The sequence below is a fragment of the Kogia breviceps genome, chromosome 17 (genome assembly GCF_026419965.1).
Source record: "Kogia breviceps isolate mKogBre1 chromosome 17, mKogBre1 haplotype 1, whole genome shotgun sequence".
NCBI lineage: Eukaryota > Metazoa > Chordata > Mammalia > Artiodactyla > Physeteridae > Kogia > Kogia breviceps.
In genome coordinates, this window is record NC_081326.1 from 10,282,730 (window position 1) to 10,307,992 (window position 25,263).

A 25,263-nucleotide genomic window follows, 5' to 3' on the forward strand; every position below is an offset into this window, starting at 1 on the left:
TGGGGTAAAATAAATACATAAACACTTGGATTTTTTTCTCAAGCCCCACCCCCATTCCAGGTAGATCGCTTTCTTTATGTCTTATTCAAAATCATACGTCATGCTAGCCACTCCCCGAACTGAGAGCCAGGCAGCTGAGAAAAATATTCACGTAAAGGTCTGTGTGCAGCGCCTGCGCTGTTTGGAGAAAAGGTACAGACAAATCTTATACAAATGCTTTGGGCCCGGGGAGCCACGTGTGACCTGGGACACAAAGCACAGTGGGCGTGGGTGTCCCTCCGCATGTGCATCTCTTCATTCAGCAGCGGAGGTTAATAAAACCTGGCTGTGGCCCCCGCGTTATGACACAGTGCATGGCAGGATGAGCAACACTGTTTTCCTCACAGTGGCCGGTCCTCAAGCATTAACAGAAAGACTTCCAACGTCTGGTATAAACCCAGATCCCTCCTATTCCTCTGATGCGGCTGCACCGCTCCCTCTTTATTCTCCAGCACGTGCATGCCTGGAACCCAACACAGAGGCGGTGATTCCAAGCCGGGCCTCTCCCCGGCTACTTATGATAAGGACTTTTGCGTTTCTAGCTCCTCTTGTGGCAACTATTCCCCCACTTGGAAGCTAGGCAGGCAGTCTGTGCATGTACTAAGCATGTGGCTCTCTGCATATGTCTGCACATCATTTTTCAGGAAACTCTATTTCACACTACACCAGCTTGATGAGTAGCTTTGTTCACACCCACTGAGAAATAACTCCATGTGAGAATAATACCTTTACAACTTTGAAGTGTCCTCAGACAGACTTCTCTCCAGGCCACCATCCTGCTGTGACCTCTCATCTTGACTTCTCACACTTACGGCCAACAGTCATGCAACATACTGTCAACCAACATGCAGGTTGGAAGAAACGTGAATGAAGGCAAAATTACATTGGAGCCTCAACATCTTTCTAGTTTGGTGTAATTTTTAATAATTAAAAAAAAATCCACCACACATGCAAGTATATCTGTACTTGGTGTCAACTTAAAATTCCTGTTCTGTGTCTTTGAAGCACGTTTTACATTTCTGATCCTCACCAACATTCCTTTTGTCGAAGACTGGTGTACAAATCAGCATCTGAAATCCCTGTCCTCAAGGCACTTTTTACTTATATCTTCCTTAAAGTAAGCATTTCTGGCCAAAACCTTAATCTTTAAGCCACAATTATGGACTTCCCCTGTGGCGCAGTGGTTAAGAATCCGCCTGCCGACGCAGGGGACACGGGTTCGAGCCCTGGTCCAGGAAGATCCCACGTGCTGCAGAGCAACTAAGCCCATGTGCCACAACTACTGAGCCTGCTCTCTAGAGCCCGTGAGCCATGACTACTGAAGCCTGCGCACCTAGAGCCCGAGCTCCTCAACAAGAGAAGCCATCGCAATGAGAAGCCCACGCACCACAATGAAGAGTAGCCCCTGCTCGCCACAAGTAGAGAAAGCCTGCACACAGCAACGAAGCCCCAAGTCAACCAAAAAATTTAAAAATTAAAAAAAAATTTTAAATAGCCACAATTATTATAACACTGAGGCAACTGAAAACTTAGTGGGGGCACCGTTTCAACAAACTGAATTTTCTCTTTGAGATTTATTATAATTTCACCAATCCTGTTCATTGAAAATCCAGCAGAATACAGGCAATCAAAAAATATCTGTTATGGGAATAAATCAGATAACCAACTCTTTCATTCCACAAATAATTGTTAAGCCCCTGAGATACGCCCCACCGTGATCTGCTCCAGATTTAAAGGTGAGTCCAGTGCGGGTCTGGACCTAAAAGAAACTCATTCATACTCAGTAGAAGAGCTGACATGTTAATTACACCTTTCCTAATTCAGCAGGAACATGTCTCAGCAAGGGCTGAAACACACATGCCAAACTTGTCGTCAATTTTTAGTTAACTAGAAAGTTCAATTAAGTGGAAACCAGCTCACTCTCAGTGCTTAATTCTTTCAGGTAATATCCAACTAGCTCAACATCTGGAACTCGGTTCAACCCAACAGAAGCACTGAGTAACTACTGTAGACTCTGCACGATGCCAGGCACGGGGGATGCGAGGATGAGACGGTACCAGGATAGGAGGGAGGAGGACAGGTTAATGGCAATCCACCCACCGGGACAAAGAAGTGGGCTGGTACAAAGGACCTGTAATTCAGAGTAAGAAGAGGAACAACAGAAGAATATGCAAGACTTGGGAACTGATCAGGATGGTTAGAGAAGGGGACAGAGCAAAGGGGTGTGTGTCAAGCAGCCTTCTTTCCGTAAGGGATATAAATTCCAGAGGCCTGAGTAGGTCCTAACCCAGGACACCTTCTAGAAGCTGTTCTTAAAATTTCCAGTATCAGCTTGTTTCCTTTTGATTTGTTCCTCTCCTAAAAGGTCAGTAGAGGGAAAATCTGATAAATCAAGTCTCCTGAGAAGGTTTATTCTATTTAGTTAAGAGTTATCATGACTAATGGACCTAGAGACTGTCATACAGAGTGAAGTAAGTTAGAAAGAAAAACAATTATCATATATTAACGCATATATGTGGAATCTAGAAAAATGGTACAGATGATCTTATTTGCAAAACAGAAATTGAGACACAGATGTAGAGACAAACGTATGGATACCAAGGGGGAAAGGGGCAGGCGTGGGAGGAACTGGGAGACTGGGATTGACATATATACACTATTTTTTTTTTTTGCATCCAGAACTTAAAAAAAAAATTTTATTGGAGTACAGGTGCTTTACAATGTTGTGTTAGTTTCTGCCATACAGCAAAGTTTATCAGCAATACGTATACATAATATCCCCTCTTTTTTGGATTTCCTTCCCATTTAGGTCAGCACAGAGCACTGAGTAGAGTTCCCTGTGTTATACAGTAGGTTCTCATTAGTTATCTATTTTATACATAGTATCAATAGTGTATATTGACATATATACTGTACACTTTGCTATACACTAGAAACTAACACAACATTGTAAAGCAACTATACTCCAATAAAAATTTTTTAAAAGAAAGAGTTATCATAACTATCATCTTTACTCCCTGAATTTACAAAATGTTTTTGATGTAAATCATCGTCTGAACCTGAAACTAAAAGAACGGTGCGTACATAAAAACATAATAATGTATACATTTATATATACATATAAAAGATCATTATATATGTTTATATTAAGGATATATAAATATACATATAAATACACAGATAATATTAATATCCTTGACAATATAATTGCTTATGTTTGCTGTCGAACATTTAAATAATTATAAATGTCAAATACTAGTAAGAATAGTTTCACTTCTAATTTAGAATTTGTACAGCAAGTTCAAGAAATAACATGGAAACATATGAGCCTTGGGAAATCTGTGGTCAGCCAATGAATGTAATATGCCACACAGTATAACCACTACAAGACTTGCTTCTAGAAAATTTTTCTTTTAAGTTTCTCAGGAGTAGCAGATTTTCTTTCTCCAACTTAGCTTGGGAAAATGTTTTGAAGTCCTTTATGATATATGAATAAACATATGTCTTAGGAAAATGAAACTGCAGTTACCGTCATTTATGAGTTTAAGAAAGCCATGTAAGATAATGGAAATCAAATTTCCCATTAAAAAGGAAAACAATTAAATTTCATGACAGTAAAAACTTTGAGAGATTGTATGAAATAGTCATAATCTAGTTTACAGTGTCGAAAATTTTTGCCTCTCACTGCTGTGGCCTCTCCCGCTGCGGAGCACAGGCTCCGGACGCGCAGGCTCAGCAGCCATGGCTCACGGGCCCAGCCGCTCCGCGGCACGTGGGATCTTCCCGGACCGGGGCACGAACCCGTGTCCCCTGCATCGGCAGGCGGACTCTCAACCACTGCGCCACTAGGGAAGCCCTACAGTGTCGAAATTTTTTTACAAAAACCTAGTACTTGAACTGTTTTATCTGTGAAAGGTTTTAAAGTGAACTCTGAACACCAGGATGGAAAGGGAACCAGAAACCACGATGCCATTTGCCTGTTGCATCTCCGCTAGCACGGCTCGCCTCAAGCACAGCCAGCCAGCCAGGAAGTGGCAGGTATCTAAAACATCCTAACAACTGGCTAATAACCTCTTTGACCAAGTTCACCAGTAATTATGTCCTCTAATTTAAAAAATACAAAATGAAAATAGAAATAGAGAAACTTTCCCATTAGAAACAACAAGAGACGTTGAGTATTTCCGAAGCAAATGATTCTACGAAACAGATTCTCCTCTGGCACTTGGGTCTCCTGACCCCAAAGACATGAAGAAAATAATTATGAGATAACTCCTCTTAAAATTATCAATGCTCCCTATTGATCCCTCTGTGGTAGGGGTAAATCATCAATTTTTCTCAAAGGAGACAAAGATTTCCAGCAAAAAGGTCTTGAGAACTCAGAGGGGACATGCAGAAGTGAAGCTGCTTTTGGTTTCTGAACTGTCGATCTACAACTGACGGCTATGATGAAGCCTGTCCAACAGAGCAGGGAGTAAGCATGGCCACGTTTTAAAATGTATAACCATGGCCACATCATTTGGATCTAACGCCTACTTTCTTGGATTGATATAGGTTGATAGGTTTTCTGGTCTTTCTGTCTCTTCGGGTCCCTGAATGCAGGCTAATCATCTGCATCTCCAACACCAGGCAGATTCCAGGTTTCAAAGGAATAAAAGGGATTTAGAGCTGGAAAGGCATCAGGATGTTCATCCAATCCCTTCTTCTACAAGCAAGGAAAATCTCTCTGAATACTAACATGGTGAACATCTAGTGGTGGCCGAGTGCCCTGCAGTCCCAGAGGATGTGCGCAGGAAGCAGGGGTCCAGTCTGAGCGGCTCAGCGCTCTATTCCACACACCACCCCCAGAAAGAGGAGTTTCTCAGTAAATATCTATTAGCTTAAAAATTCTGCATCCTTTTACAAAATTGTTTAAAACAAAATTTGTGATCAATCTTTGTTTAAAGTTAAATATTAGAAAAGAGGCCATCAATGGTTTAGAAAACAAGACATTTCTCCTCTCTCTCCAATCTGCCATTCACCTTTGCTCACGATTCCTTTTATTCCTATTGATTTAAAAACCTGCTCCTGGACTTCCCTGGTGGTGCAGTGGTTAAGAATCCACCTGCCAATGCAGGGGACACGGGTTCGATCCCACATGCCACGGAGCAACTAAACCCGTGCGCCACAACTACTGAGCCTGTGCTCTAGAGCCCGTGAGTCACAACTTCTGAGCCCGCGTGCCACAACTACTGAAGCCCGTGTGCCTAGAGCCCGTGCTGCACAAGAGAAGCCACTGCAATGAGAAGCCCGCGCGCTGCAACCAAGAGTAGCCCCCGCTTGCCACAACTAGAGAAAGCCCACACGCAGCAACGAAGACCCAACACGGCCAAAAATAAATAAATAATTTTTTTAAAAAAAAACAAACCTTCTCCTATGTTATATAAATTAATGGATTTACTATGCTGAACATTGCCCCCACTAAATGATTCTTATATTTGTAGGCTTTGCCTCCTTAACCATTCCCATGAATATTTCAGTGATTCTCAGATTTTCCACAACAATTAATTTGCTCATAAATTCTAACTAACACTTAGCACCTCCTACAGTATAACACTACCAGAGTTCAAAACGATGCCTCTTGAGTTTTGGAGTCATCTAGTTCATTTCTCAGTACTGACTGAGCTGATGAAGTAAATGGACACTGTCAAATGATGCTTTCAAATGACAGAGGCAGAACTTTGCAGTCACTGCCTTTGGCATTGGCTGAGTTCCCCTCCCCCATTCTTTAGAGATGACAATTACTACGAGACTACAGATCCAAATGATAAACATAGGGCATTGGGGAAGGTGCCAACCTCAAGTAGGGACCACCCAACGTCCTGAAGGCCATTCGTATATATTGTATTTTTACTTCAAAGAGAAGCACTATTTGTTCCCCTGTCTGCGTTTTGCAGCCTTAAAGGCTGTTTCTGGGTATTGGATCAGAATGATGTATACAGGGAGTGATATCCAGCTGCCAGCAGGGATGGCATCTGTCTCGTAGTGGCACATGAGCCTTCCAGGTCTTTACTGAAGTACTGCCTTGATGTTTATCTGAAACAGGGGCTATGTGGATAGATATGTGTAGGAGCACATGTACTATTCTTTGAATGATTACATTGCAAAACTACTTGGAGATTAAAACAGCTGTCTAAAATGTGTATTAAGTCCTTAACAACAACAGATAATCTGAGGGAGTTTTGCAAAGAGAAATCTCTCGTGATCTTGAGAAATATCTTTGCTGGAAAACTAGATTCCACTCTCCAAATTCAATGAGCAGCTTCTTCAATGATGGGGTCTTCTGGAGTACACAGAAGGATGTGACTATTCCAAAGAAATCCTGCTGATCAAAGGGATCAAACTCCCGTGTTTCACAGAGTAAGAATCGCTTTATGCCTTCTGGACTTAACAAAGACCACAAACGTATGTATCCATATGGGCGGCTCGTAAGTGTACCTGCTTTAATATCTGTGAGATCGCATACCAACATTAACAGATACCAATTTAAAAACACGCCAGCTCTGTATCTGGCTTTTCTCCCTGTGATGACTCATGACTTTCATGCGCCATAACCCGTTAGCAATTCCTTCTGCAGTTCCTCTTACATTTCTCATCTCTATTGGAAGCACAGTGATCATTTCATGTTCAAAAGAGCTAGAAGCCCTAACCACTATGCAAAGTTTCACAACCATCTCTCACGAGACAGGAAAGTGACACATATGAAGCACCCCAAAGCACCACTTCTCTTGGTGAACACAATGTGTCCGTGATCTTAGAGCCCAAGTAACCAATAAACAAACAAACAACTCCAAAGAAAAGAAAGATAAAAAAATTGAACTTACCATCTCTAACCACATTTCTTCTAGGAGGGAACAAAAGACTGATATAAGTTGTCACCTTCCTTGATAAAACCCTGCCTTAGAAAAGTTAATTACAAGATCCCACTGCGTCTGACATGTAGAGGGGTAATGAAAACACTTTGCTTCTAGAGAATTGCAGGACAGGACACAGTGCTCACAAACAGAATGAATAACTGAAATCCAGAGCTTTTATGCTTCAATGAAAAAAAAAAACAATATTTCATGGCACATAAACTTATTCAGCTTATTTGCATTAAGGTTGAATGATCAAAGCGCTGTCCACAGGAAAACAGTGACGGTACCTTGATTTAAGTGTGATGAGCATTCATAAATATTCTTAGGAAGCAAGATGTACCTACATTTAATCAGCACTTATTAAAATTTTATTCCCTATAGTTATTCAACAGGATCTGTGGTATAAAAACATAATTACAAAAATCAGATTTGAGCTCATTTGACAACAGAAGGGTTTTATGGTGACCTATCTCCAAATGTTCCTATTTGTAATTAAATGCAGTGATCAGCAGTAAGGATTTTGAAGCTGTTTTAGTAGTTCCGCTATTCTGCTTAACATGTGGCACCCGTAATAATTAAAATGATACTAACACATGCACAATTTTATGGCCCTTATGGTGCAACCCATTATGCCAAATAAGGGCCTCTGTTTTCACAGCATACTGCACATGGGCTCATTACACCCACTTTTCTTTTCCTGTCTTCACACTAACAACTGTTAAAGTGAATCAACACACGAAACGTACTATAACAGCTTAGTGTTTATGATATGTGTGCTGTTAGTCAGTGAACAGGAAAATCTAAACATTTACTGTTTATGTAAAGAATAGCGTTAGTGTTAGCGAATTGCTCGGGTCTGCTTACTTTATTATCTAGATCACAAACGTAATGATGGGTTTCAATGGCATCTATATTTTCACTTTGTTTTGTTTTTCAATGCAGATGTCTATAAAAACCAGAAGAATTTAGCAGTTACATATCTTAGAGTATTTTCTTCTCAACCACTTAAATAATTTAAGGGATCGCTTAAAGACATGATAGATACATCAGTGTCATTTCCTTTTTTAAAAAAGATGAAAGAAAGAAGGAAAAAGAAGAAGAGTGAAACATTTAAAGTTATTTGGAGGTAATTTCCTCCACAACATTCCGAGGCTGGATCTGGTTTACCTAAGATGTTAAAAAGTTATAAACCATTTTTATACGGTACCACAGTAAAATTTACAAGAAGCTGGGAATTTGAGAAGCTGGGAATTAGGGCCATTTTTATCATGAATAATTTTGTAATTAAGGAGCTCCTCAAAGACCTCCTACACTCATTTTACAGTCATCAGTTCCGAATAGCACTCAGTCTTTTTGTTCTGGGACATAGTCCAAAGTAGGTCCCATCGGTAGAACACCAACGGATGGGCAAGATCTCATGTCTGCATTTTCCATTGCCATTTTTCTGAACATTAGTTGAAACTGCAGATAAAGAATAACAACCTTTCTTTATTTTTTTTCTTCGTAAGACAAACTCAATTCTGTCCATTTAGGAATTTTGCCGGATTGGCGCTACCCAGGAGTCGACTGAGTAGGCCTTGAATGTTAACGGCTTAATAGCTCAATTGATTGCAAAGATACAAAAGAAAAATGCTCACAGATTGCAGCCTTCACATGGTTTGGCTCTGAGATCTCATCAACAGTGTGACGTCGACCGGTAGAGAACCATGTGGATGCTGTATGAGGACCATGCGCTCGTTACAGAACTGTGAAAATTTGTGGGACTGCAAAATGAAAATTACCAGCCAGGAAAAAAAAAAAAAACACAGCAAGATGAGTCGTGGTAGAGGGAAAGCAGCTTGAGACAGACCTAACACATTCTTCTATACAAGCTTCTTAGTAGAAAGACTAGGAACACTGAATATTATGTAAATATCACCGCAGGTCCAACAAATCTGTCAGAACCCTAGCCACCCCAGGCTCAGACTGTCACACTCAGACAGCACACGGAAGAGATTTCATCCTCGTTGGGAGGCATTCTCCAACTCTACTTGCAAAAAGAAAAAAACAAAAACCCACCCTGTTCAACAACTGAAGAAGGCATAAAGCTTTCTATCTGAACTTGAAGAAAGTTGCATCTGCAATCCATATTCTTTGATTAAAATAAGCATCTGTGATCAGCATTAGTATTTACTACCCCATGATCAAAAACAAATAACCCACTTTGTTTGTTTCTTACTGCAAATGAATTAAATTAGCAGCCTTTAGGAGGACTCGCTGTTTATATCCTTGTTTCAGCAGTGGTAGTATTTGAAGTTTCCTGCGGTAAGTTCATTACTCGTATTTTGTCCAGAATTAGTGAAGCGTGCTGAAAATTGCTAATGACAGATGTTTCTCCACTCTGTCACACTTCTTGTATCATTTGATTTGGAAAGCAACATACGGTGTTCTGCTCTATCAGTATGTCACAGACTGTCTGTAAACAGCTGGTCATAACTCAGTTCAGTGAAAACCATTACTTTCCAATGAAGGGCTGGACACCCTCCAAATTGCATTTTGGCATGGCCTCGGCTGCATAATGCACAAAGTTCCTCTGTTCTGAGGTTACCTAAGGAAGATTTCTCACTTTCCTTACTTGTGTTTATGTTGCAGAAAAGAAGAGTGTTCTCTCAGCAATAGACAGAAGATCAAGAGGATATGAAAAAAATATTTTAATGATTGTATCAAGCACTCAAGAAAAATGTGGGAATGTTGCATTGCAAAAGACAACACAAAACCCACCCAAAATGGGTATCTTCCCGTTTCTAGTTATGCCTCCGGTTGAAGGGAGCATGAATTATTAGGATCAAGGCCCATCAGATGACACATTTCAATGTCTCCTATAGAACAGTCGTGGCATATGAGCACAGCCATGTGGCCATCCCTTGATCTAGTCACAGTGAGAGGTACTAAAATCATCCCCCTGTCACTTATACGGTGGTGAAATCCAAATAAATTTGTCCTGCCTTTCTTTAAAATCTGAAACTCATCAAGCTAAAAACCAAATATTAAAATCACGTTAGTACAAGGCCATACACACTATTTTTTAACATGACATTTTAAAACATGTTGACAACTGCCCTTAATAATGAACAATGCCAGGTTATTTGAACCATACATCGAATAACAAGGCATCATTAGCCACACCTTTCAGAATGTTTGGAGATAAAATCTCTCACTGAAAACCTCTGGATGGAGCAGAGAGATAAATGGAGATACTGAATATATTTAAAGCCACTTGGCACTTCCAGATCCATAGGGGCTTTGTGATTATACATGAAGAAATGATAGAGAAGGAAATGAGCCCATCTGAGGGACTGGATGATAAAGGAACATGCCCACCTCAGCTTAGCACTCATTCAGTCAACTCTCCATCAATAAATACCAAGTATTTACACGTGCCACATAATTGCTGGAGATATTCTGAGGAACTCCTTTCTATGCATAAAGGAGACGCTTATCAGCACTGAACTCTTAAGTGTATGCCTTTTGCACCTGGCAAAGCCCACTTCCTCCTCGATCAGGCTCCTGTGTCACCTTTCGGAAGCCTTTCCTGACTCCCCCGGGCAAAGCTGGCCCACATCTGGCCCTTCCCCACATGTCCCTAACCACTCGACTACAGCATTATAGGTAAAGTGCAGCCGGAGCCCCGGAGAGCGAGCAATTGATTCCATGAGACACTCGGGGGAGATGTCAGAGGAGGTGACATTTTGCCTGGGTCTTAAATAATGACTCACGTGTGCAAAGCAGACAACATTTTAGAACATCTCAATCAAGAGAGATGTCCTCAACTAGTAAAAAAAAAAAAAGCAACACTCTTTGCAGATCAAATGTCATGAGAGGAGCATAAGACAAATGCAGGAGAAAATTCCAAGAAATAAAAACTATACACACTGTGAAGAATCTCTTTAAAACAATGTATCTTACCTGGATCTTGTTTTTTCTCATTATCTAGGCCAGGGGTTTAATAGTACCGTTTTCTCTCAGATAAAATCAATATATCCTTGTATGAAAGGATGAAGGATTCAACAATCGGCCAGAGATAATTTTAAAATGAAAACATATCTATTTAAAAGTCGTATCACTCATTACACCATTGAGTACAACTGGTTTCACAAAACGTTAGTATTTTAAGACAATACTTAAGTAAGAAGTATTGCCATATGATTCTTAATACCAGGTCATTCCTGAAATTACTTTATAATTTATATGGTCTTATATTAATAAAGAAAAGTTGCCTTACTATAGGACGTTCCATCCTTTTGAATAATAGGCTCTTTGAAGTTGCTACATTCCAAGTCTCTTAGCTTAGGTTAATTGCCCAGTTGAACTAGGCTGAGCCACTGAAGAGTTTTACCACCTGTAAATGCAGTCGCAGAGGGGTTTAAAAGGTCATTTCTCTCTGCCTGTTGCAGAGCGCTTTTACCTGTTTAAGGAGTATAGTCAGCTAAGAAAATATGTGATTGATTCCTTTAGTGGCTCAAAGCTGACAAAAGAAAATTATAGAGAGAACTGTTTTCATTAGTTATCCTCTCTCCCAACCCTCTCTGCTCTCTTTCCTTCTTTGAATATTTACCTCTATTTATGGTGACTCTCCTTCTGTAGCTCAACCCTCACTGCTTTGCCTCAGCTGAAGTACTTAATGAAGGGCTATTGCTTTTCCTTCACAGAGAAATGCTCTCACATATCATTACAAGTAAGTGCCTGTTAGTTTTTCCAAAAGGTAGTACAGGAACCTCTGTAGACTGATTATGCCAGGTGGTGATAATACAAAATTTGGACTTTCGCATGAATATTACACAGTGATCTGTCCTCCTTTTTGGCTGTTGTATTTGCTATTATTTCGATGATGGCCTTTTATTCTTCTTTTTTAACTTCCGTTGATGGTCTTTTTTTTCCTCACTGTAAGTAGTGCTACTTCTAAATCTGAGCTATGGCTCCTAGAGCAGATGGGTGAGAAGAGAAATAATTTCCACCCTATAACTTGTTAGAAGAGCTCAGTGCCTTGCCAGTTGGCCAGGAGTTTAGTACTCAAACACAAAATACACAGATTCCCAAAGGTTGGTCTTCTCTGTTGGTCTTATTTGAGTCTCTTGAAATCTTTACAGGGCCAGAAAATTATTCATCGAATTTCTGACTAATGAAAATTGCAAGTTATGGCCAATATCCTATCGGTAGTCCCCTGTTGTCCTTCTGATGGAAACCTTGGCCAAAACAAAAAAAAAAAAACAAAAAAAAAAACCCGATACCATTTCTGTCCAACCCATCCAAAGAAATCAAAGCCACTGGTGGACATTTTGCCTCAATGAACATAACATTTTTTAACCGTATCAGGAAAGAAACACTTTGCAACAACACACAACTAGAGCTTTCAAGGAAACAGTGGCGCAAGGATGAAAAGGCACAAGAGAATTACTTTCGTGTTGCCAGATATGAAATATTCATAGCGGAATGCTGACTCCTCCCAGTCTGTGGATCGGAAGATAAACCAACACAAATCATCCCTGAGGGGACAACTTAACAATCTGATTTTGTTTTCTTCAATTCCATTGAACTAATATTTATTGAATGTCTACAAAGTGGAAAACTGTTTGCAAGGCATTAAGAGAAAATAAAAATGAGTATATTCCTAAGTGTGGAAGAATGTCCCTAAGGAGGCCAATGGAAATAATCATACAAATAATTAGAATACAAAGCAGTGTTATAAAAGTGCCTTACATACAAGTGTGTGTGTGTAAAATCTCTAAAAAAGTGTTAATGCATCTTATATAGGTATCTAGACCCTCATTTGCCACCAAAATAATACAAAACCCTAAGTCCCTGCAGTTAGATTACAAATAGCTTTTGATTATCTAGGGCCTGATTAATAGAGTGCCTACATAATTTATCATCCAAACAAGGACACTTTGAGAGTGAAAAGTGAGGCTATTAATAATTGTGCCAAGTCAGAAGGAATAAACTGGGATTGTCCCCGGCAGATTAGGACATATGGTCATCCTATTGATTACCTAATTTCAGTATTACCAAGACAACATTGGTCCCCTTTTTCTGCTTCCTTCTGCTACCTGACTTCATAAACCATTTTATTTCTTATTAGGTAGCATCCACAAGAGACTGGCCAGGAATAAAATGAGACTGTGTCCCTCATATCCATCAGTTTTATACAAAATAAAGACTGGATGGGAAATCATTTCATGAACACTTATTGGACCAGGTACTGTGCCAGATGCTGGTGATACAAAGATGTGAACAAGTAAATCCCTGTCCTTTTTTTGCTTCAATGACATTGGAAAAACATATATAATCATAAAATTTTTAAATATTTAAAAACTATTTTAAAATATTTTAATTTTATTTTAAAGTATTTTTTAAATTATTCAAAATATTTTTACAAGTAAATGTTTTTAAAGTATTGAAGTACCTATGGTGAGATAAGGAGAAAAAGGAGTGCCAACATGATTCTTCTGCAAATGGCTTTAATTCAATTTTCCCACTCATAAGTCATGATACATTCCTCCAGAATGTCTCTTTGCACTTCCTTGCCTTCTTTCTACTTCTCCTTTACTTTTCTTCTCCAAGTCCAACATAGAAGATTATTGAGAGAGGAAGGAAGGCAGCCAGGCAGTCAGGGTTACAAGGGTGTGGTTAAAGTTTGTGGGAGAGAAGTGTCTTTGGGTTTCATCTCAAATCCAGGTTTAAATGGCAAAACATACATGCAATGAGCTAAGTCAAACTGAAAAGAGAAACTAAGACTGGTTCCTTAGGAAACACTGAAAGAGATTTTTTTAATTATATGCATAATAGGATGAAATTTAAAGAAGGAAAATATTCCATCAAAAACAAAAAAAGCAGAAAGAACTCCAGGGAGGCAACTAACCATGGGGGCAGGCGGGTGCATATACAAAACGGAGCATGTAAATATTAGAGAAATGCAAATCAAAACTACAATGAGGTATCACCTCACACCAGTCAGAACGGCCATCATTAAAAAGTCTACAAATAATAAATGCTGGAAAGGGTGTGGAGAAAAGGGAACCCTCCTACACTGTTGGTGGGAATGTAAAGTGGTGCAGCCACTATGAAAAGCAGTATGAGGTTCCTTAAAAAGCTAAAAAGAGAGCTACCATATGATCCAGCAATCCCACTCCTGGGCATATATCCAGAGAAAACTCTAATTCAAAAATATCCACGCACCACAATGTTCATAGCAGCACTCTTTACAATAGCCGAGACAAGGAAGCAACCTAATGTCCATCGACAGATAAATGGCTAGAGTAGATGTGGCACATATATACAATGGAGTACTACTCAGCCATAAAAAGAAATGAAATAATGCCATTTGTAGCAACATGGATGGACCCAGAGATTGTCATACTGAGTGAAGAAAGCCAGACAGAGAATGACAAATACCACATGATACTGCTTAATTGTGGAATCTAAAAAAAAAAAAAAAAGATACAAATGAAGTTTTTTACAAAAACAGAAGAGACTCACAGACATAGAAAACAAACTTAAGGTTACCAAAGGGGAAAAAGGTGGGGGGGATAAATTAGGAGTTTGGGATTAGCAGATACACACTACTATATATAAAATAGATAAACAACAAGCATTTACTGTACAGCACAGGGAACTATATTCAATATCTTATAATAAACTATAACGGAAAAGCATATATATACACACATATATAACTGAATCATCTGCTGTACACCAGAAGTTAACACAACATTGTAAATCAAGTAAACTTCAATAAAAAAACAGAGCATGGATGGCAAACTCAAATGCCTGCCAGAATGGGCAGCTGATGTGAATAAGCCAAGTGACTCGGGCACAAGATGGTCAGGAACTCACTATGACAGGGTGTGGACTGAGGCAAAGTGCAGAGCTGTGCTCTCTCGCTAAAAGCGGCAGCAGCTACTGAGCAACAGCCAACCATGCGAAACTGTGGATCCAGCGTAGCCAGTTCTGCCAGGTTTCAAAAAAAACTAGAGAACCGTATTTTTTGTTTTAATCTCTTTTGTTTAACGTTGGCAATGAAATCAAATGGAAACCTCTGCAAACCAAACCTAGTCTTCAGGGCTGCCAGCCTGGGACTCCTGTGAGAAAATCTTTGACTGGCATAAGGCTGCAGAGAAACACAGGGCTTTTTCTCTCACAGCCAGGAACACTTGCTTTCGCCTTACAGCTGATCCTTTCAAAAAGGAAACTTTCTAAGAGGAGTGTTTGTGGGTATGTGTGGGTGTGATATGCAGGCTTTGAAATATTTTAAGCTTATGAAATAAGTATTTATTGCATATCTTGTTGTAGTCTATTAATTAAATGTGGAAAATTGCCATATTAAAATTGCCAATTAAAATCAAGTTGAATGGTATTTAAAAGTGAAGTGCACTTCAAGGATTCAACAATTCCATGAATCTTTCTCCACTCTACTTTCTGTTAACAAATTCCATTTCTATTCATTCAACAAACATGTATGGCACACCTTACGTACTAGGCTCTATTCCAGGTGTTGGTGATACAATAAGACAGACAAACTTGCCTGCCTTCATAGAACTTACATTCTGGTGGAGAAGAGAGACAATAATTAAACTTAAAAAGAAAATTCCACCATACATATAGAGAAGGAAAATAGGAAACTTTGGAGTGTAGGTGGAACTCAGGTTCAGAAGTTACAGTTCAAACGTGAAAAATGTCTAAAACTAAAATCTGACTTGACTGCTGTTTTGAGACATCTTCAAATGCTAAAAAGAAATCATAACACAATTAATCACCAACCTCGTTTAGGAAGTGACTGATGTAAAAAGTTTAGGTCATTGGAAGATAAATACGGAAGTGAATTATTAAGTGTATGATACAGGAATACGAGTGCAAGAGCTTACTATATTGTTGTTATATCACAGTACTCATTTAATTGCTTTTTTTTTTTTTTTTTTTTTTTTTTTTTTTTTTTTTTTTTTTTTTGCGGTATGCGGGCCTCTCACTGTTGTGGCCTCTCCCGTTGCGGAGCACAGGCTCCGGACGCGCAGGCCTAGCGGCCACGGCTCACGGGCTTAGTTGCTCCGCGGCATGTGGGATCTTCCCGGACCAGGGCACGAACCCGTGTCTCCTGCATCGGCAGGCGGATTCCCAACCACTGCGCCACCAGGGAAGCCCCTTAATTGCTTTTTAAAGTTGATAAAAACATTATTTTTAATTCAATCAGTAAAGTATAAAGAAAAAAAAATCATCAGAAATAGGCATCACTAGTATTAGCTGAATTTCATGTTTGCATATATAAGATAGAAGAATGGATGGATGGATGGATGGATGGATGGATGGATGGATGGATGGATGGATGCAACAATGCCGTTTAATAACTGGGATCAAACTACACATGCGCAGTGTCACAGAACGTATCTGGGGCTAAAATCTTGCCTCTTCCACTTTCCAGTGAGTAAACAGGACTTACCTACACTGTGTCTCAGTGTCTTCATTTGATAATGCAGATACTACTTGTTCATAGTATTTTTGTAGGTATTAAAGGAAGTAACCCATATACAGCATTCAGGGCAGGGTACAGAACACACTAAAATGCTGCTATTATTATTTGCTTCATCAGCCCATTCATGATATTGGTTGGATCCTAAAATTATTTTCTCAATTCTGCTATCTCCCTTTTCTTCTCATGTTGTTGTTTCCTTATCACCTTTTAGCTATTTATTTTCCTTTTTCCCTCTGGTTTTATTGAGTATAGTACAGTTGATTAACAGTAGAGTGTTAGTTTCAGGTGTACAACAGAGCGACTCAGGTCATTCTAACGTGGGAAATGCTCTCGGGGACTAATTTTTAGTTCCCTGACAGGCTGCGTTCGTGATCATTTCCTCTCCTCCCTACTTCTCTTCCCCTTCCTTCCTCCCGGTACTCTGGCCTATTTGCCTCGCTCTCCCTTCTCACTTCGCTCATCTTAGCTGCTCATCTCTGGTTTCTGTTTTCTCTGACATGGCGTGACTGACTTCCCTTTGACCTGTCTTCCGTACCTTCTCTCTGCTCTGTCCTGTTTCCTCGCACCGGCATTTTCATGCTGAGTGTTCAGTGGTCTGTGCGTCATCTGACAGCCTGGGAAGAGCATGGGAAGAAGCGGACAACTGAGCAGAGGCCCCGCGCTGTCCTGGCCGGGGCACGCCTGCTCTCGGCTCTCCCTTCCTAGATTTCAGGAAACGATCTGCAGTGCCCAGGTTCACTCCACTTAGTGGGGAAAGGAAAGGAACCCATCCCTGAGGTGATGCTCTTTTACTTCAGATTTTATCTCGCCTTTCAGTGTGGATCCTGGAGATCTTCACCACCAGCCAATGCTGCCACCATTTTTCACTCTCTCATTTTGCCAGACCCTTCGCATGGTCACTTCTCTTAATGCTTCCTCTGCCCAGAGAAGCTCAGATCAGTGAGTACTATCCCTGCAAGATTCTCAATTCTACCTTAACTGGTCAAGGGCAACTTCACTTGCTTTTCTAGCAAACAGTGCCATCTTCTGCAAAGAACAGTCATGCAAGAAAAAGGATGATTTGTCTTCCTTGTCAGTGAGAGGAAGACAAACTTAGAAAGAAACCAAATGCCCAATAATAGGGAATAGTTAACAATGAACAGAACATCCTCTCAATAGGATATATGGGACTATTAAGAATTCTATTGATAACACAACCTTTAATAATATGACCTCAACTATGTAAAAATCATTTATACATGTATTTATTTATAATATGGAAAAATATATTAAAATATTTTAGTATTATCTTTAGATTATATGATTATGGGAGATTTTTGTTTTCTTTTCTAAATTTTCTACAACTTTCAAATCTAGATTATATTACTTAGACAATCAGTAAACAGAATCCATAAAACAATATTTAAAGAAAAAAGTAATTGTGTCCAGTTTAGCGTTTTCAAATGCAAAATAAGACAGAAATATATAATTAGAAAAGACCTACTTCCTCACATCGAGGCTGAATCTTATTTGTTTTTCTTACAACACAAAGACTCAGATATTTATTTTTTACTAACATACATCATAACTTACCAAATATGAATAAGAAAAGCCTTTTGTGTGACACAGTCAATTCTGCAAAACTGTGTGATGGTGACTTGGTGGGAACTAACAGATCTGCCAACATAACCTCTCCACGTGTCACTCAGCTATTTGTTCTTTCGGAGGACTGTTTTTACCCTAAGGGCCAATTTCATTTAAAAAAAAAAAAAAGAAGAAGAAGAAGAAGAAAATATGCTGATGAATTTTATGATTTTCCTGCTTTTTCAACTGCCTGCAAATGCAAGCCAAGCAATGCCAATGTTCTACCTTTTAGGGGTAGACACAGATTGCCCCCACAAAAACAAAAATCTTAGACTCTGCCTGGTCATGAAGAAAGCTCCTGCTTGTCCAAAGAAAGGCATGAAATCAGGAGTTGACAGAGATTCTCATTCAGGAAAGAATTGTCACCATTTTTGCTGTGCTCCGGCCAGAACAGCATATGGCAGCCCAGCTGACAAATATAATCTTTTCCTCTTTTTTTCCCATTTCACATGCACATTTCATTTGTGGAATATTAAAACTTCACACCAAGCGCCTGTTAACCCCTTGGCATCCCAGCAGCCCTCGTCTGGGATGTGCTATTTCCCAGGATCCTCTCGTCCAGCTGCGAGAGGGTTAAGTCCAATAGAGAGAGAACCAGTGGTCAAAGGCCTTCTGACCCTTCCCTGCGTCTGTCAGGAAGGGACGACTCTCAGCATTTCCAGGAAGAGCTGTCGTTATGTTAGAAAATTCAGAGCTTCCTGAATACGAAATATAAACCACTTTGTTTCCCTGCACCCCAGAGCCTTCCAGTTCCCCAAAACAAGAGAGACCTTCAGACATGGCTGTCCTAACATCCTGCTGTCCGTGGGGACCCAAAGGCAGGCCCGCTGTCCACTCCCTGAGCACACCGTCGACCCCGGTCCCGAAGGAAGAAAGCCCGAACACGTGCTCTAAATAGAAAAAGCAACTTGTTCACACCTCCAGCGCCCTCCACAGACAAAAGCGCTGGGTTCAGGTTCAGATGTCTTTGCTGACAGAGGCAATGCTCACACTTAGCCCTATTACACTGCAGGACGCCCCCTGCGAGCCCAGGCGGCCCAAGCACACTTCCAGCTAGATGTTTCTATATATGTGTCAATGCAAGACTTCTCTTTCCATCCACTCCCTTATATTTTGTTTTTCATTTACTAAAATTGCCTAGCATAAAATAAGGCACTCAATATATATTTGCTGAATAAATTTCAAACATACAAAAAATGCAGAAAATAACACAAGACATACACCCATGGATTCACCACTGAGATTAAGCAAATTTTGCCATATTTGCATCCAATGACTCTTTTTAAAAAAATAAGATACAAAATGTTTCAGGAACATCAGACCCTACACCACATTCCTCCTCTACCTGGTTAACCACGAGTCTGAAGTTGCTGTGCCTTATTCCCTTCCCAAGTGTTCTAATACACACATGTATCCATAAAACATATAGATACTAGTAGTTTGTCTTTTGAATATTTTCCATGCTCTATGTAACATTTACATATATTTCGCCCTTAACATTGTTTCCTTTTTTTTGTTTGTTTTGTTTTTTTGCGGTACGTGGGCCTCTCACCGTTGTGGCCTCTCCCGTTGCGGAGCACAGGCTCCAGACGCGCAGGCTCAGCGGCCGTGGCTCACGGGCCCAGCCGCTCCGCGGCATGTGGGATCTTCCCGGACCGGGGCACGAACCCGTGTCCCCTGCATCGGCAGGCGGACTCTCAACCACTGCGCCACCAGGGAAGCTCCTTTTTTTTTTTTTTTTTTTTTTTTGATGTGCACCATTTTTAAAGTCTTTATTGAATTTGTTACAATATTGCTTCTATTTTACGTTTTGGTTTGTTGGCCCCAAGGCATGTGGGATCTTAGCTCCCCGAACAGAGACTGAACCCACACCCCCTGCATTGGAAGGCAAAGTCTAAACCACTGAACTGCCAGGGAAGTCCCAACATTGTGTTTCTTTGTGCAAGTTATTTATGTTGATATCCATAGATCTAGGGCACAATTTTAACTGCTCTATACTTTCCCATCATTTCAATAAACAAAGCTTTATACATTCCCTTAATAAAAGACAGATTATTCCATGTTTTTGCTAACACATACAATCCTGCTTTGAACATCCTCGATCATATATACATATGACATCTATTCTCTAGGGTGGGGACCAGTCCTAAACTATCAGCATCTTCAGTTTTACTAGACTGACAATTTGTTTTCCAGAGTGATTATAACAGTTCTTGTTTTCATCATCAATTTATAAAAGTTCCTGTTTCCCACACTCTTGCCAACATTTGGTACAATCAAACTTACTAATTGCCAAACTGGTATGTAGGTGGTAGCTTATTGTTGAATTAGTTTTCATCTCCCTAATTATTAGAGGGGTAGGGCAGCCCTTCTTATGCTTATTAGACATTTGTTTTATCTGCTTTGTAAACTGCCTTTGCCCGTTTTACTTTCAGATTGTTTGCATATTTCTTATTGATTTGTAGAAGTTTTATATAAATAGGATCACCTCCTCTAAGCCAGTCAATAGCTTATTTTGTTTTTTGCTATATCATTTTTGCTCTGTATAAAGTTTTATCATCATCATTATCATTATTCCTATTATTATTGAATATAGTCAAATCTATCCATGTCTTATGGCTTTTACTTCTTGTGTCTTACTTACGAAAATTATTTTCCCATACAACAATGCTAAAATAAACATACACTCTTGTATATTCTTATACAATCAGTTCGGCTACAGTGTCTGTTTTGAAAGTGTTAATTTGTTCCAAGACGATTGTTACAGTAAGAAAAAATATGAGCATAATACAAATACCCTATTTGCTTCTGTACAATTCCATTAGCTAGAAACATTAGGTAAATGCAGAGAACAGCACACAGCCTAACCAAGCTGTGTAGGAATACACACAGTGCGCACATGTGTGTACCTCAAACATCTACCAGCTACCTCTGATCACAGGTATGTTATATGCCACACCTGTTTACGTCTGGTGTTACAACTTTCCACGAGACCTCAGATAACCTCTTTCCACTGCCTCACCCTAATTCACCAGCTGAAACTCTTCTCATGGCTGCTCCACAAGCAACCTGTCAGTTTTTTCCCAAGGTAAAGTGCCATTTTTATTGTAGTATTTATGTATTTTGTAACCATTTAATACCTGAAAAACAGTGCTTCCAATTTCTTCCCCTTTCTTTTTCTGTGTTAATGATGATGTTTTTGAGTATTGCCCCCCTGATTCCACTTCTCTCCTAAGCCCTGTGCTTTTTACTGTGAGATTTTGCATGGTGGGGGGATTTTTAGGAACACATATATTGCTAACTGATGAGGTATGCAGTCTGGAATATTGAACTATTGAGATCATTTTTTTCCAAAAGAAAAGCTACTTAGCCTCCATTTTAATTATTACATGTTTCTTTTACTTTTCTTGTCTCATTTCACTAGCAGGGACCTCCAGTAAAAAGTTGGATTAAGGCTGAGATCAATGGTATCAGTGAATTTGAATGCTTCTCAAGTTTCATGATTTAAAATATTTGTTGCAGGTTTTCAGAAGATATATTTTCTCAGGATAAGGAAAAGTCCTTCTAGTCATAGTTTACTAGACAAGATTATCATAAATCACCACTGAATTTTATCAGATACTCTTTCTTTTATCTATTAAAAGGATCATATGGTTTTCTCCTTTAATCTTTTTATGTGCTAATTTAAAATAATGGATTTGTCTAATGTTAAGGCTAAACTATCCTTGTTTTCTTGAGATAAATCCAAATTAACTATAAAATAGATACATGTGATAAACATATACATATATGTGTGTTATGTATTACACATATATATTTTTCTATAGTTTTGTTTTAGCATATAGTTTTGTTTTAGCATAGCTAACGAAAAATAAAATTCACTTATTTTAACTGTACAGTTTGAGGAGTCTGAGGAGATGTATAAAGTTATGTGACTACCACAGTAATCAAAATATTCCATAATTCCCCAAATCTTTGTATTCCTGCAATTTTACAATGAGGTGGTTAAACTGTGGTTTCCTTGAACATTATCCTACATGAAATTTATTGAACTTCTGGGAACTGTAACTTAACGTTCTTGAAAAATTTGGGGAAATTTTGAGCCTTTATTTCATGAAACAATATTTCTATGTAATTTTTTCTTCTCCTTTTGGGTTTCCAATAGCATATATGTTGGAATTATTAATATTGCCTCTTAGCTCTTGAGACAGTTCATTTTCCTTTACATTTTTTTCTCTTTGATTTTTGGATTGGGTAACTTCTATTAAACTATGTTCAGGGAAATAGTCAATGAAGTCCAGGAAGCACAGAGAGTCCCATACAGACTAAATCCAAGGAGAAACACACTAAACATATATTAATCAAACTATCAAAAATTAAATACAAAGAAAAAATATTAAAAGCAGCAAGGGAAAAACAACAAATAACATACAAGGGAATCTTCATAAGGTTAACAGCTGATCTTTCAGCAGAAACTCTGCAAGCCAGAAGGGAGTGGCAGGACATAGTTAAAGTAATGAAAGGGAAAAACCTACGGCCAAGATTACTCTACCCAGCAAGGATCTCATTCAGATTAGACAGAGAAATTAAAATCTTTACAGACAAGCAAAAGCTAAGAGAATTCAGCACCACCAAACCAGCTTTACAACAAATGTTAAAGGAACTTCTCTAGGCAGGAAACACAAGAGAAAGAAAAGACCTACAGTAACAAACCCAAAACAATTAAGAAAATGGTACTAGGAACATACATATCGATAATTACCTTAAATGTAAATGGATTAAATGCTCCAAACAAAAGACATAGAATGGCTGAATGGATACAAAAACAAGACCATATATATGCTGTCTACAAGAGAACCACTTCCAACCTAGGGACACACAGACTGAAAGTGAGGGGATGGAAAAAGATATTTCATGCAAATGGAAATCAGAAGAAAGCTGGAGTAGCAATTCTCATATCAGACAAAATACACTTTAACATAAAGACTATTACAAGAGACAAAGAAGGACGCTACATAATGATCAAGGGATCAATCCAAGAAGAAGATATAACAATGGTAAATATTTATACACCCAACATAGGAGCACCTCAATACATAAGGCAAATGCTAACAGCCATAAAAGGGGAAATCGACAGCAACACAATCATGGTAGGGGACTTTAACACCCCACTTTCACCAATGGAGAGATCATCCAGAATGAAAATAAATAAGGAAACAGAAGCTTTAAATGATACATTAAACAAAATGGACTTAATTGATATTTACAGAACATTCCATGCAAAAACAACAGAACACACTTTCTTCTCAAGTGCTCATGGGACATTCTCCAGTACAGATCATATCTTGGGTCACAAATCAAGCATTGGTAAATTTAAGAAAACTGAAATCGTACCTTTTCCGACCACAACGCTATGACACTAGGTATCAATTACAGGAAAAAATATATAAAAAATACAAACACATGGAGGCTAAACAATACACTACTAAATAACCAAGAGATCACTGAAGAAATCAAAAGATACCTAGAAACAAATGACAATGAAAACAAAACAACCCAAAACCTATGGGATGCAGCAAAAGCAGCTCTAAGAGGGAAGTTTATAGCAATACAATCCTACCTCAAGAAGCAAGAAACACCTCTAATAAACAACCTAACCTTACACCTAAAGCAGTTAGAGAAAGAAGAACAAAAAAGCCACAAAGTTTGCAGAAGGAAAGAAATCATAAAGAACAGATCAGAAATAAATGACAAAGAAATGAAGGAAACAGCAAAGAACAGTAAAAGTAAAAGCTGGTTCTTTGAGAAGATAAACAGAATTGATAAACCATTAGCCAGACTCATCAAGAAAAAAAGGGAGAAGACTCAAATCAATAGAATTAGAAATGAAAAAGAAGAGGTAACAACTGACACTTCAGAAACACAGCAGATCATGAGAGATTACTACAAGCAACCATAGGCCAATAAAATGGACAACCTGGAAGAAATGGACAAATTCTTAGAAAAGCAAGACCTTCCAAGACTGAACCAGGAAGAAATAGAAAATATAAACAGACCAATCACAAGCACTGAAATTGAGACTGTGACTAAAAATCTTCTAACAAACAAAAGCCCAGAACCAGATGGCTTCATGGGCGAATTCAATCAAACATTTAGAGAAGAGCTAACACCTATCCTTCTCAAACTCTTCCACAATATACCACAAGGAGGAACACTCCCAAACTCATTCTATGAGACCACCAAAACCCTGATACCAAAACCAGACAAAGATGTCACAAAGAAAGAAAACTGAAGGCCATAATCACTGATGAAGATAGATGCAAAAATCCTCAACAAATTATTAGCAAACAGAATCCAACAGTACATTAAAAGTACTGTTAATAAATGTACATTAAAAGTTAATAATTAAAAGTTAAAAGTTAATAAATGTACATTAAAAGTACATTTATGATAAATACCCTCCAGAAAGTAGGCACAGAGGGAACTTACCTCAACATAATAAAGGCCATGTATGACAAACCCATAGCCAACATCATTCTCAAAATTGAAAAACTGAAACCATTTACTCTAAGATCAGGAACTAGACAACGCTGTGCACTGTCATCACTATTATTCAACTTAGCTTTGGAAATTTTAGCCACAGCAATCAGAAAAGAAAAAGAAATAAAAGGAATCCAAACTGGAAAAGAAGAAGTAAAGCTGTCACTGTTTACAGATGACATGTTACTATACATAGAGAATCCTAAAGATGCTACCAGCAAACTACTTGAGCTAATCAATGAATTTGGTAAAGTTGCAGGATACAAAATTAATGCACAGAAATCTCTTGCATTCCTATACACTAATGATGAAAAATCTGAAAGCGAAATTAAGGAAACTCCCATTTACCAATGCAACAAAAAGAATAAAATACCTAGGAATAAACCTACCTAAGGAGACAAAAGACCTGTATTCAGAAAAGTATAAGACACTGATGAAAGAAATTAAAGATGATACAAGCAGATGGAGAGATACACCATGTTCTTGGATTAGAAGAATCAACACTGTGAAAATGACTCCACTACCTAAAACCATCTACAGATTCAATGCAATCCCTGTCAAACTACTAATGGCATTTTTCATAGAACTAGAATAAAAAGTTTCACAATTTGTACGGAAGCACAAAAGACCTCGAAAAGCCAAAGCAATCTTGAGAAAAAAAAACAGAGC

At 38.8% G+C, this 25,263-nt stretch overlaps 2 long non-coding RNA genes across 3 annotated transcripts in view; one reads left to right on the forward strand and one right to left on the reverse strand.

Annotated features, from left to right (window-relative positions):
• Positions 1-9,607, forward strand: part of LOC136792865 (uncharacterized) — a 304,067-nt gene extending 294,460 nt beyond the window's left edge. The window contains exon 4 of the long non-coding RNA XR_010837412.1: positions 9,564-9,607. This is a non-coding gene — a long non-coding RNA (uncharacterized lncRNA). The remainder of the gene's footprint in view (positions 1-9,563) is intronic.
• The window catches only part of LOC136792866 (uncharacterized), a 267,506-nt gene that overhangs the window by 140,008 nt on the left and 102,235 nt on the right, over positions 1-25,263 (reverse strand). The gene's annotated exons all lie outside the window — the stretch shown is intronic.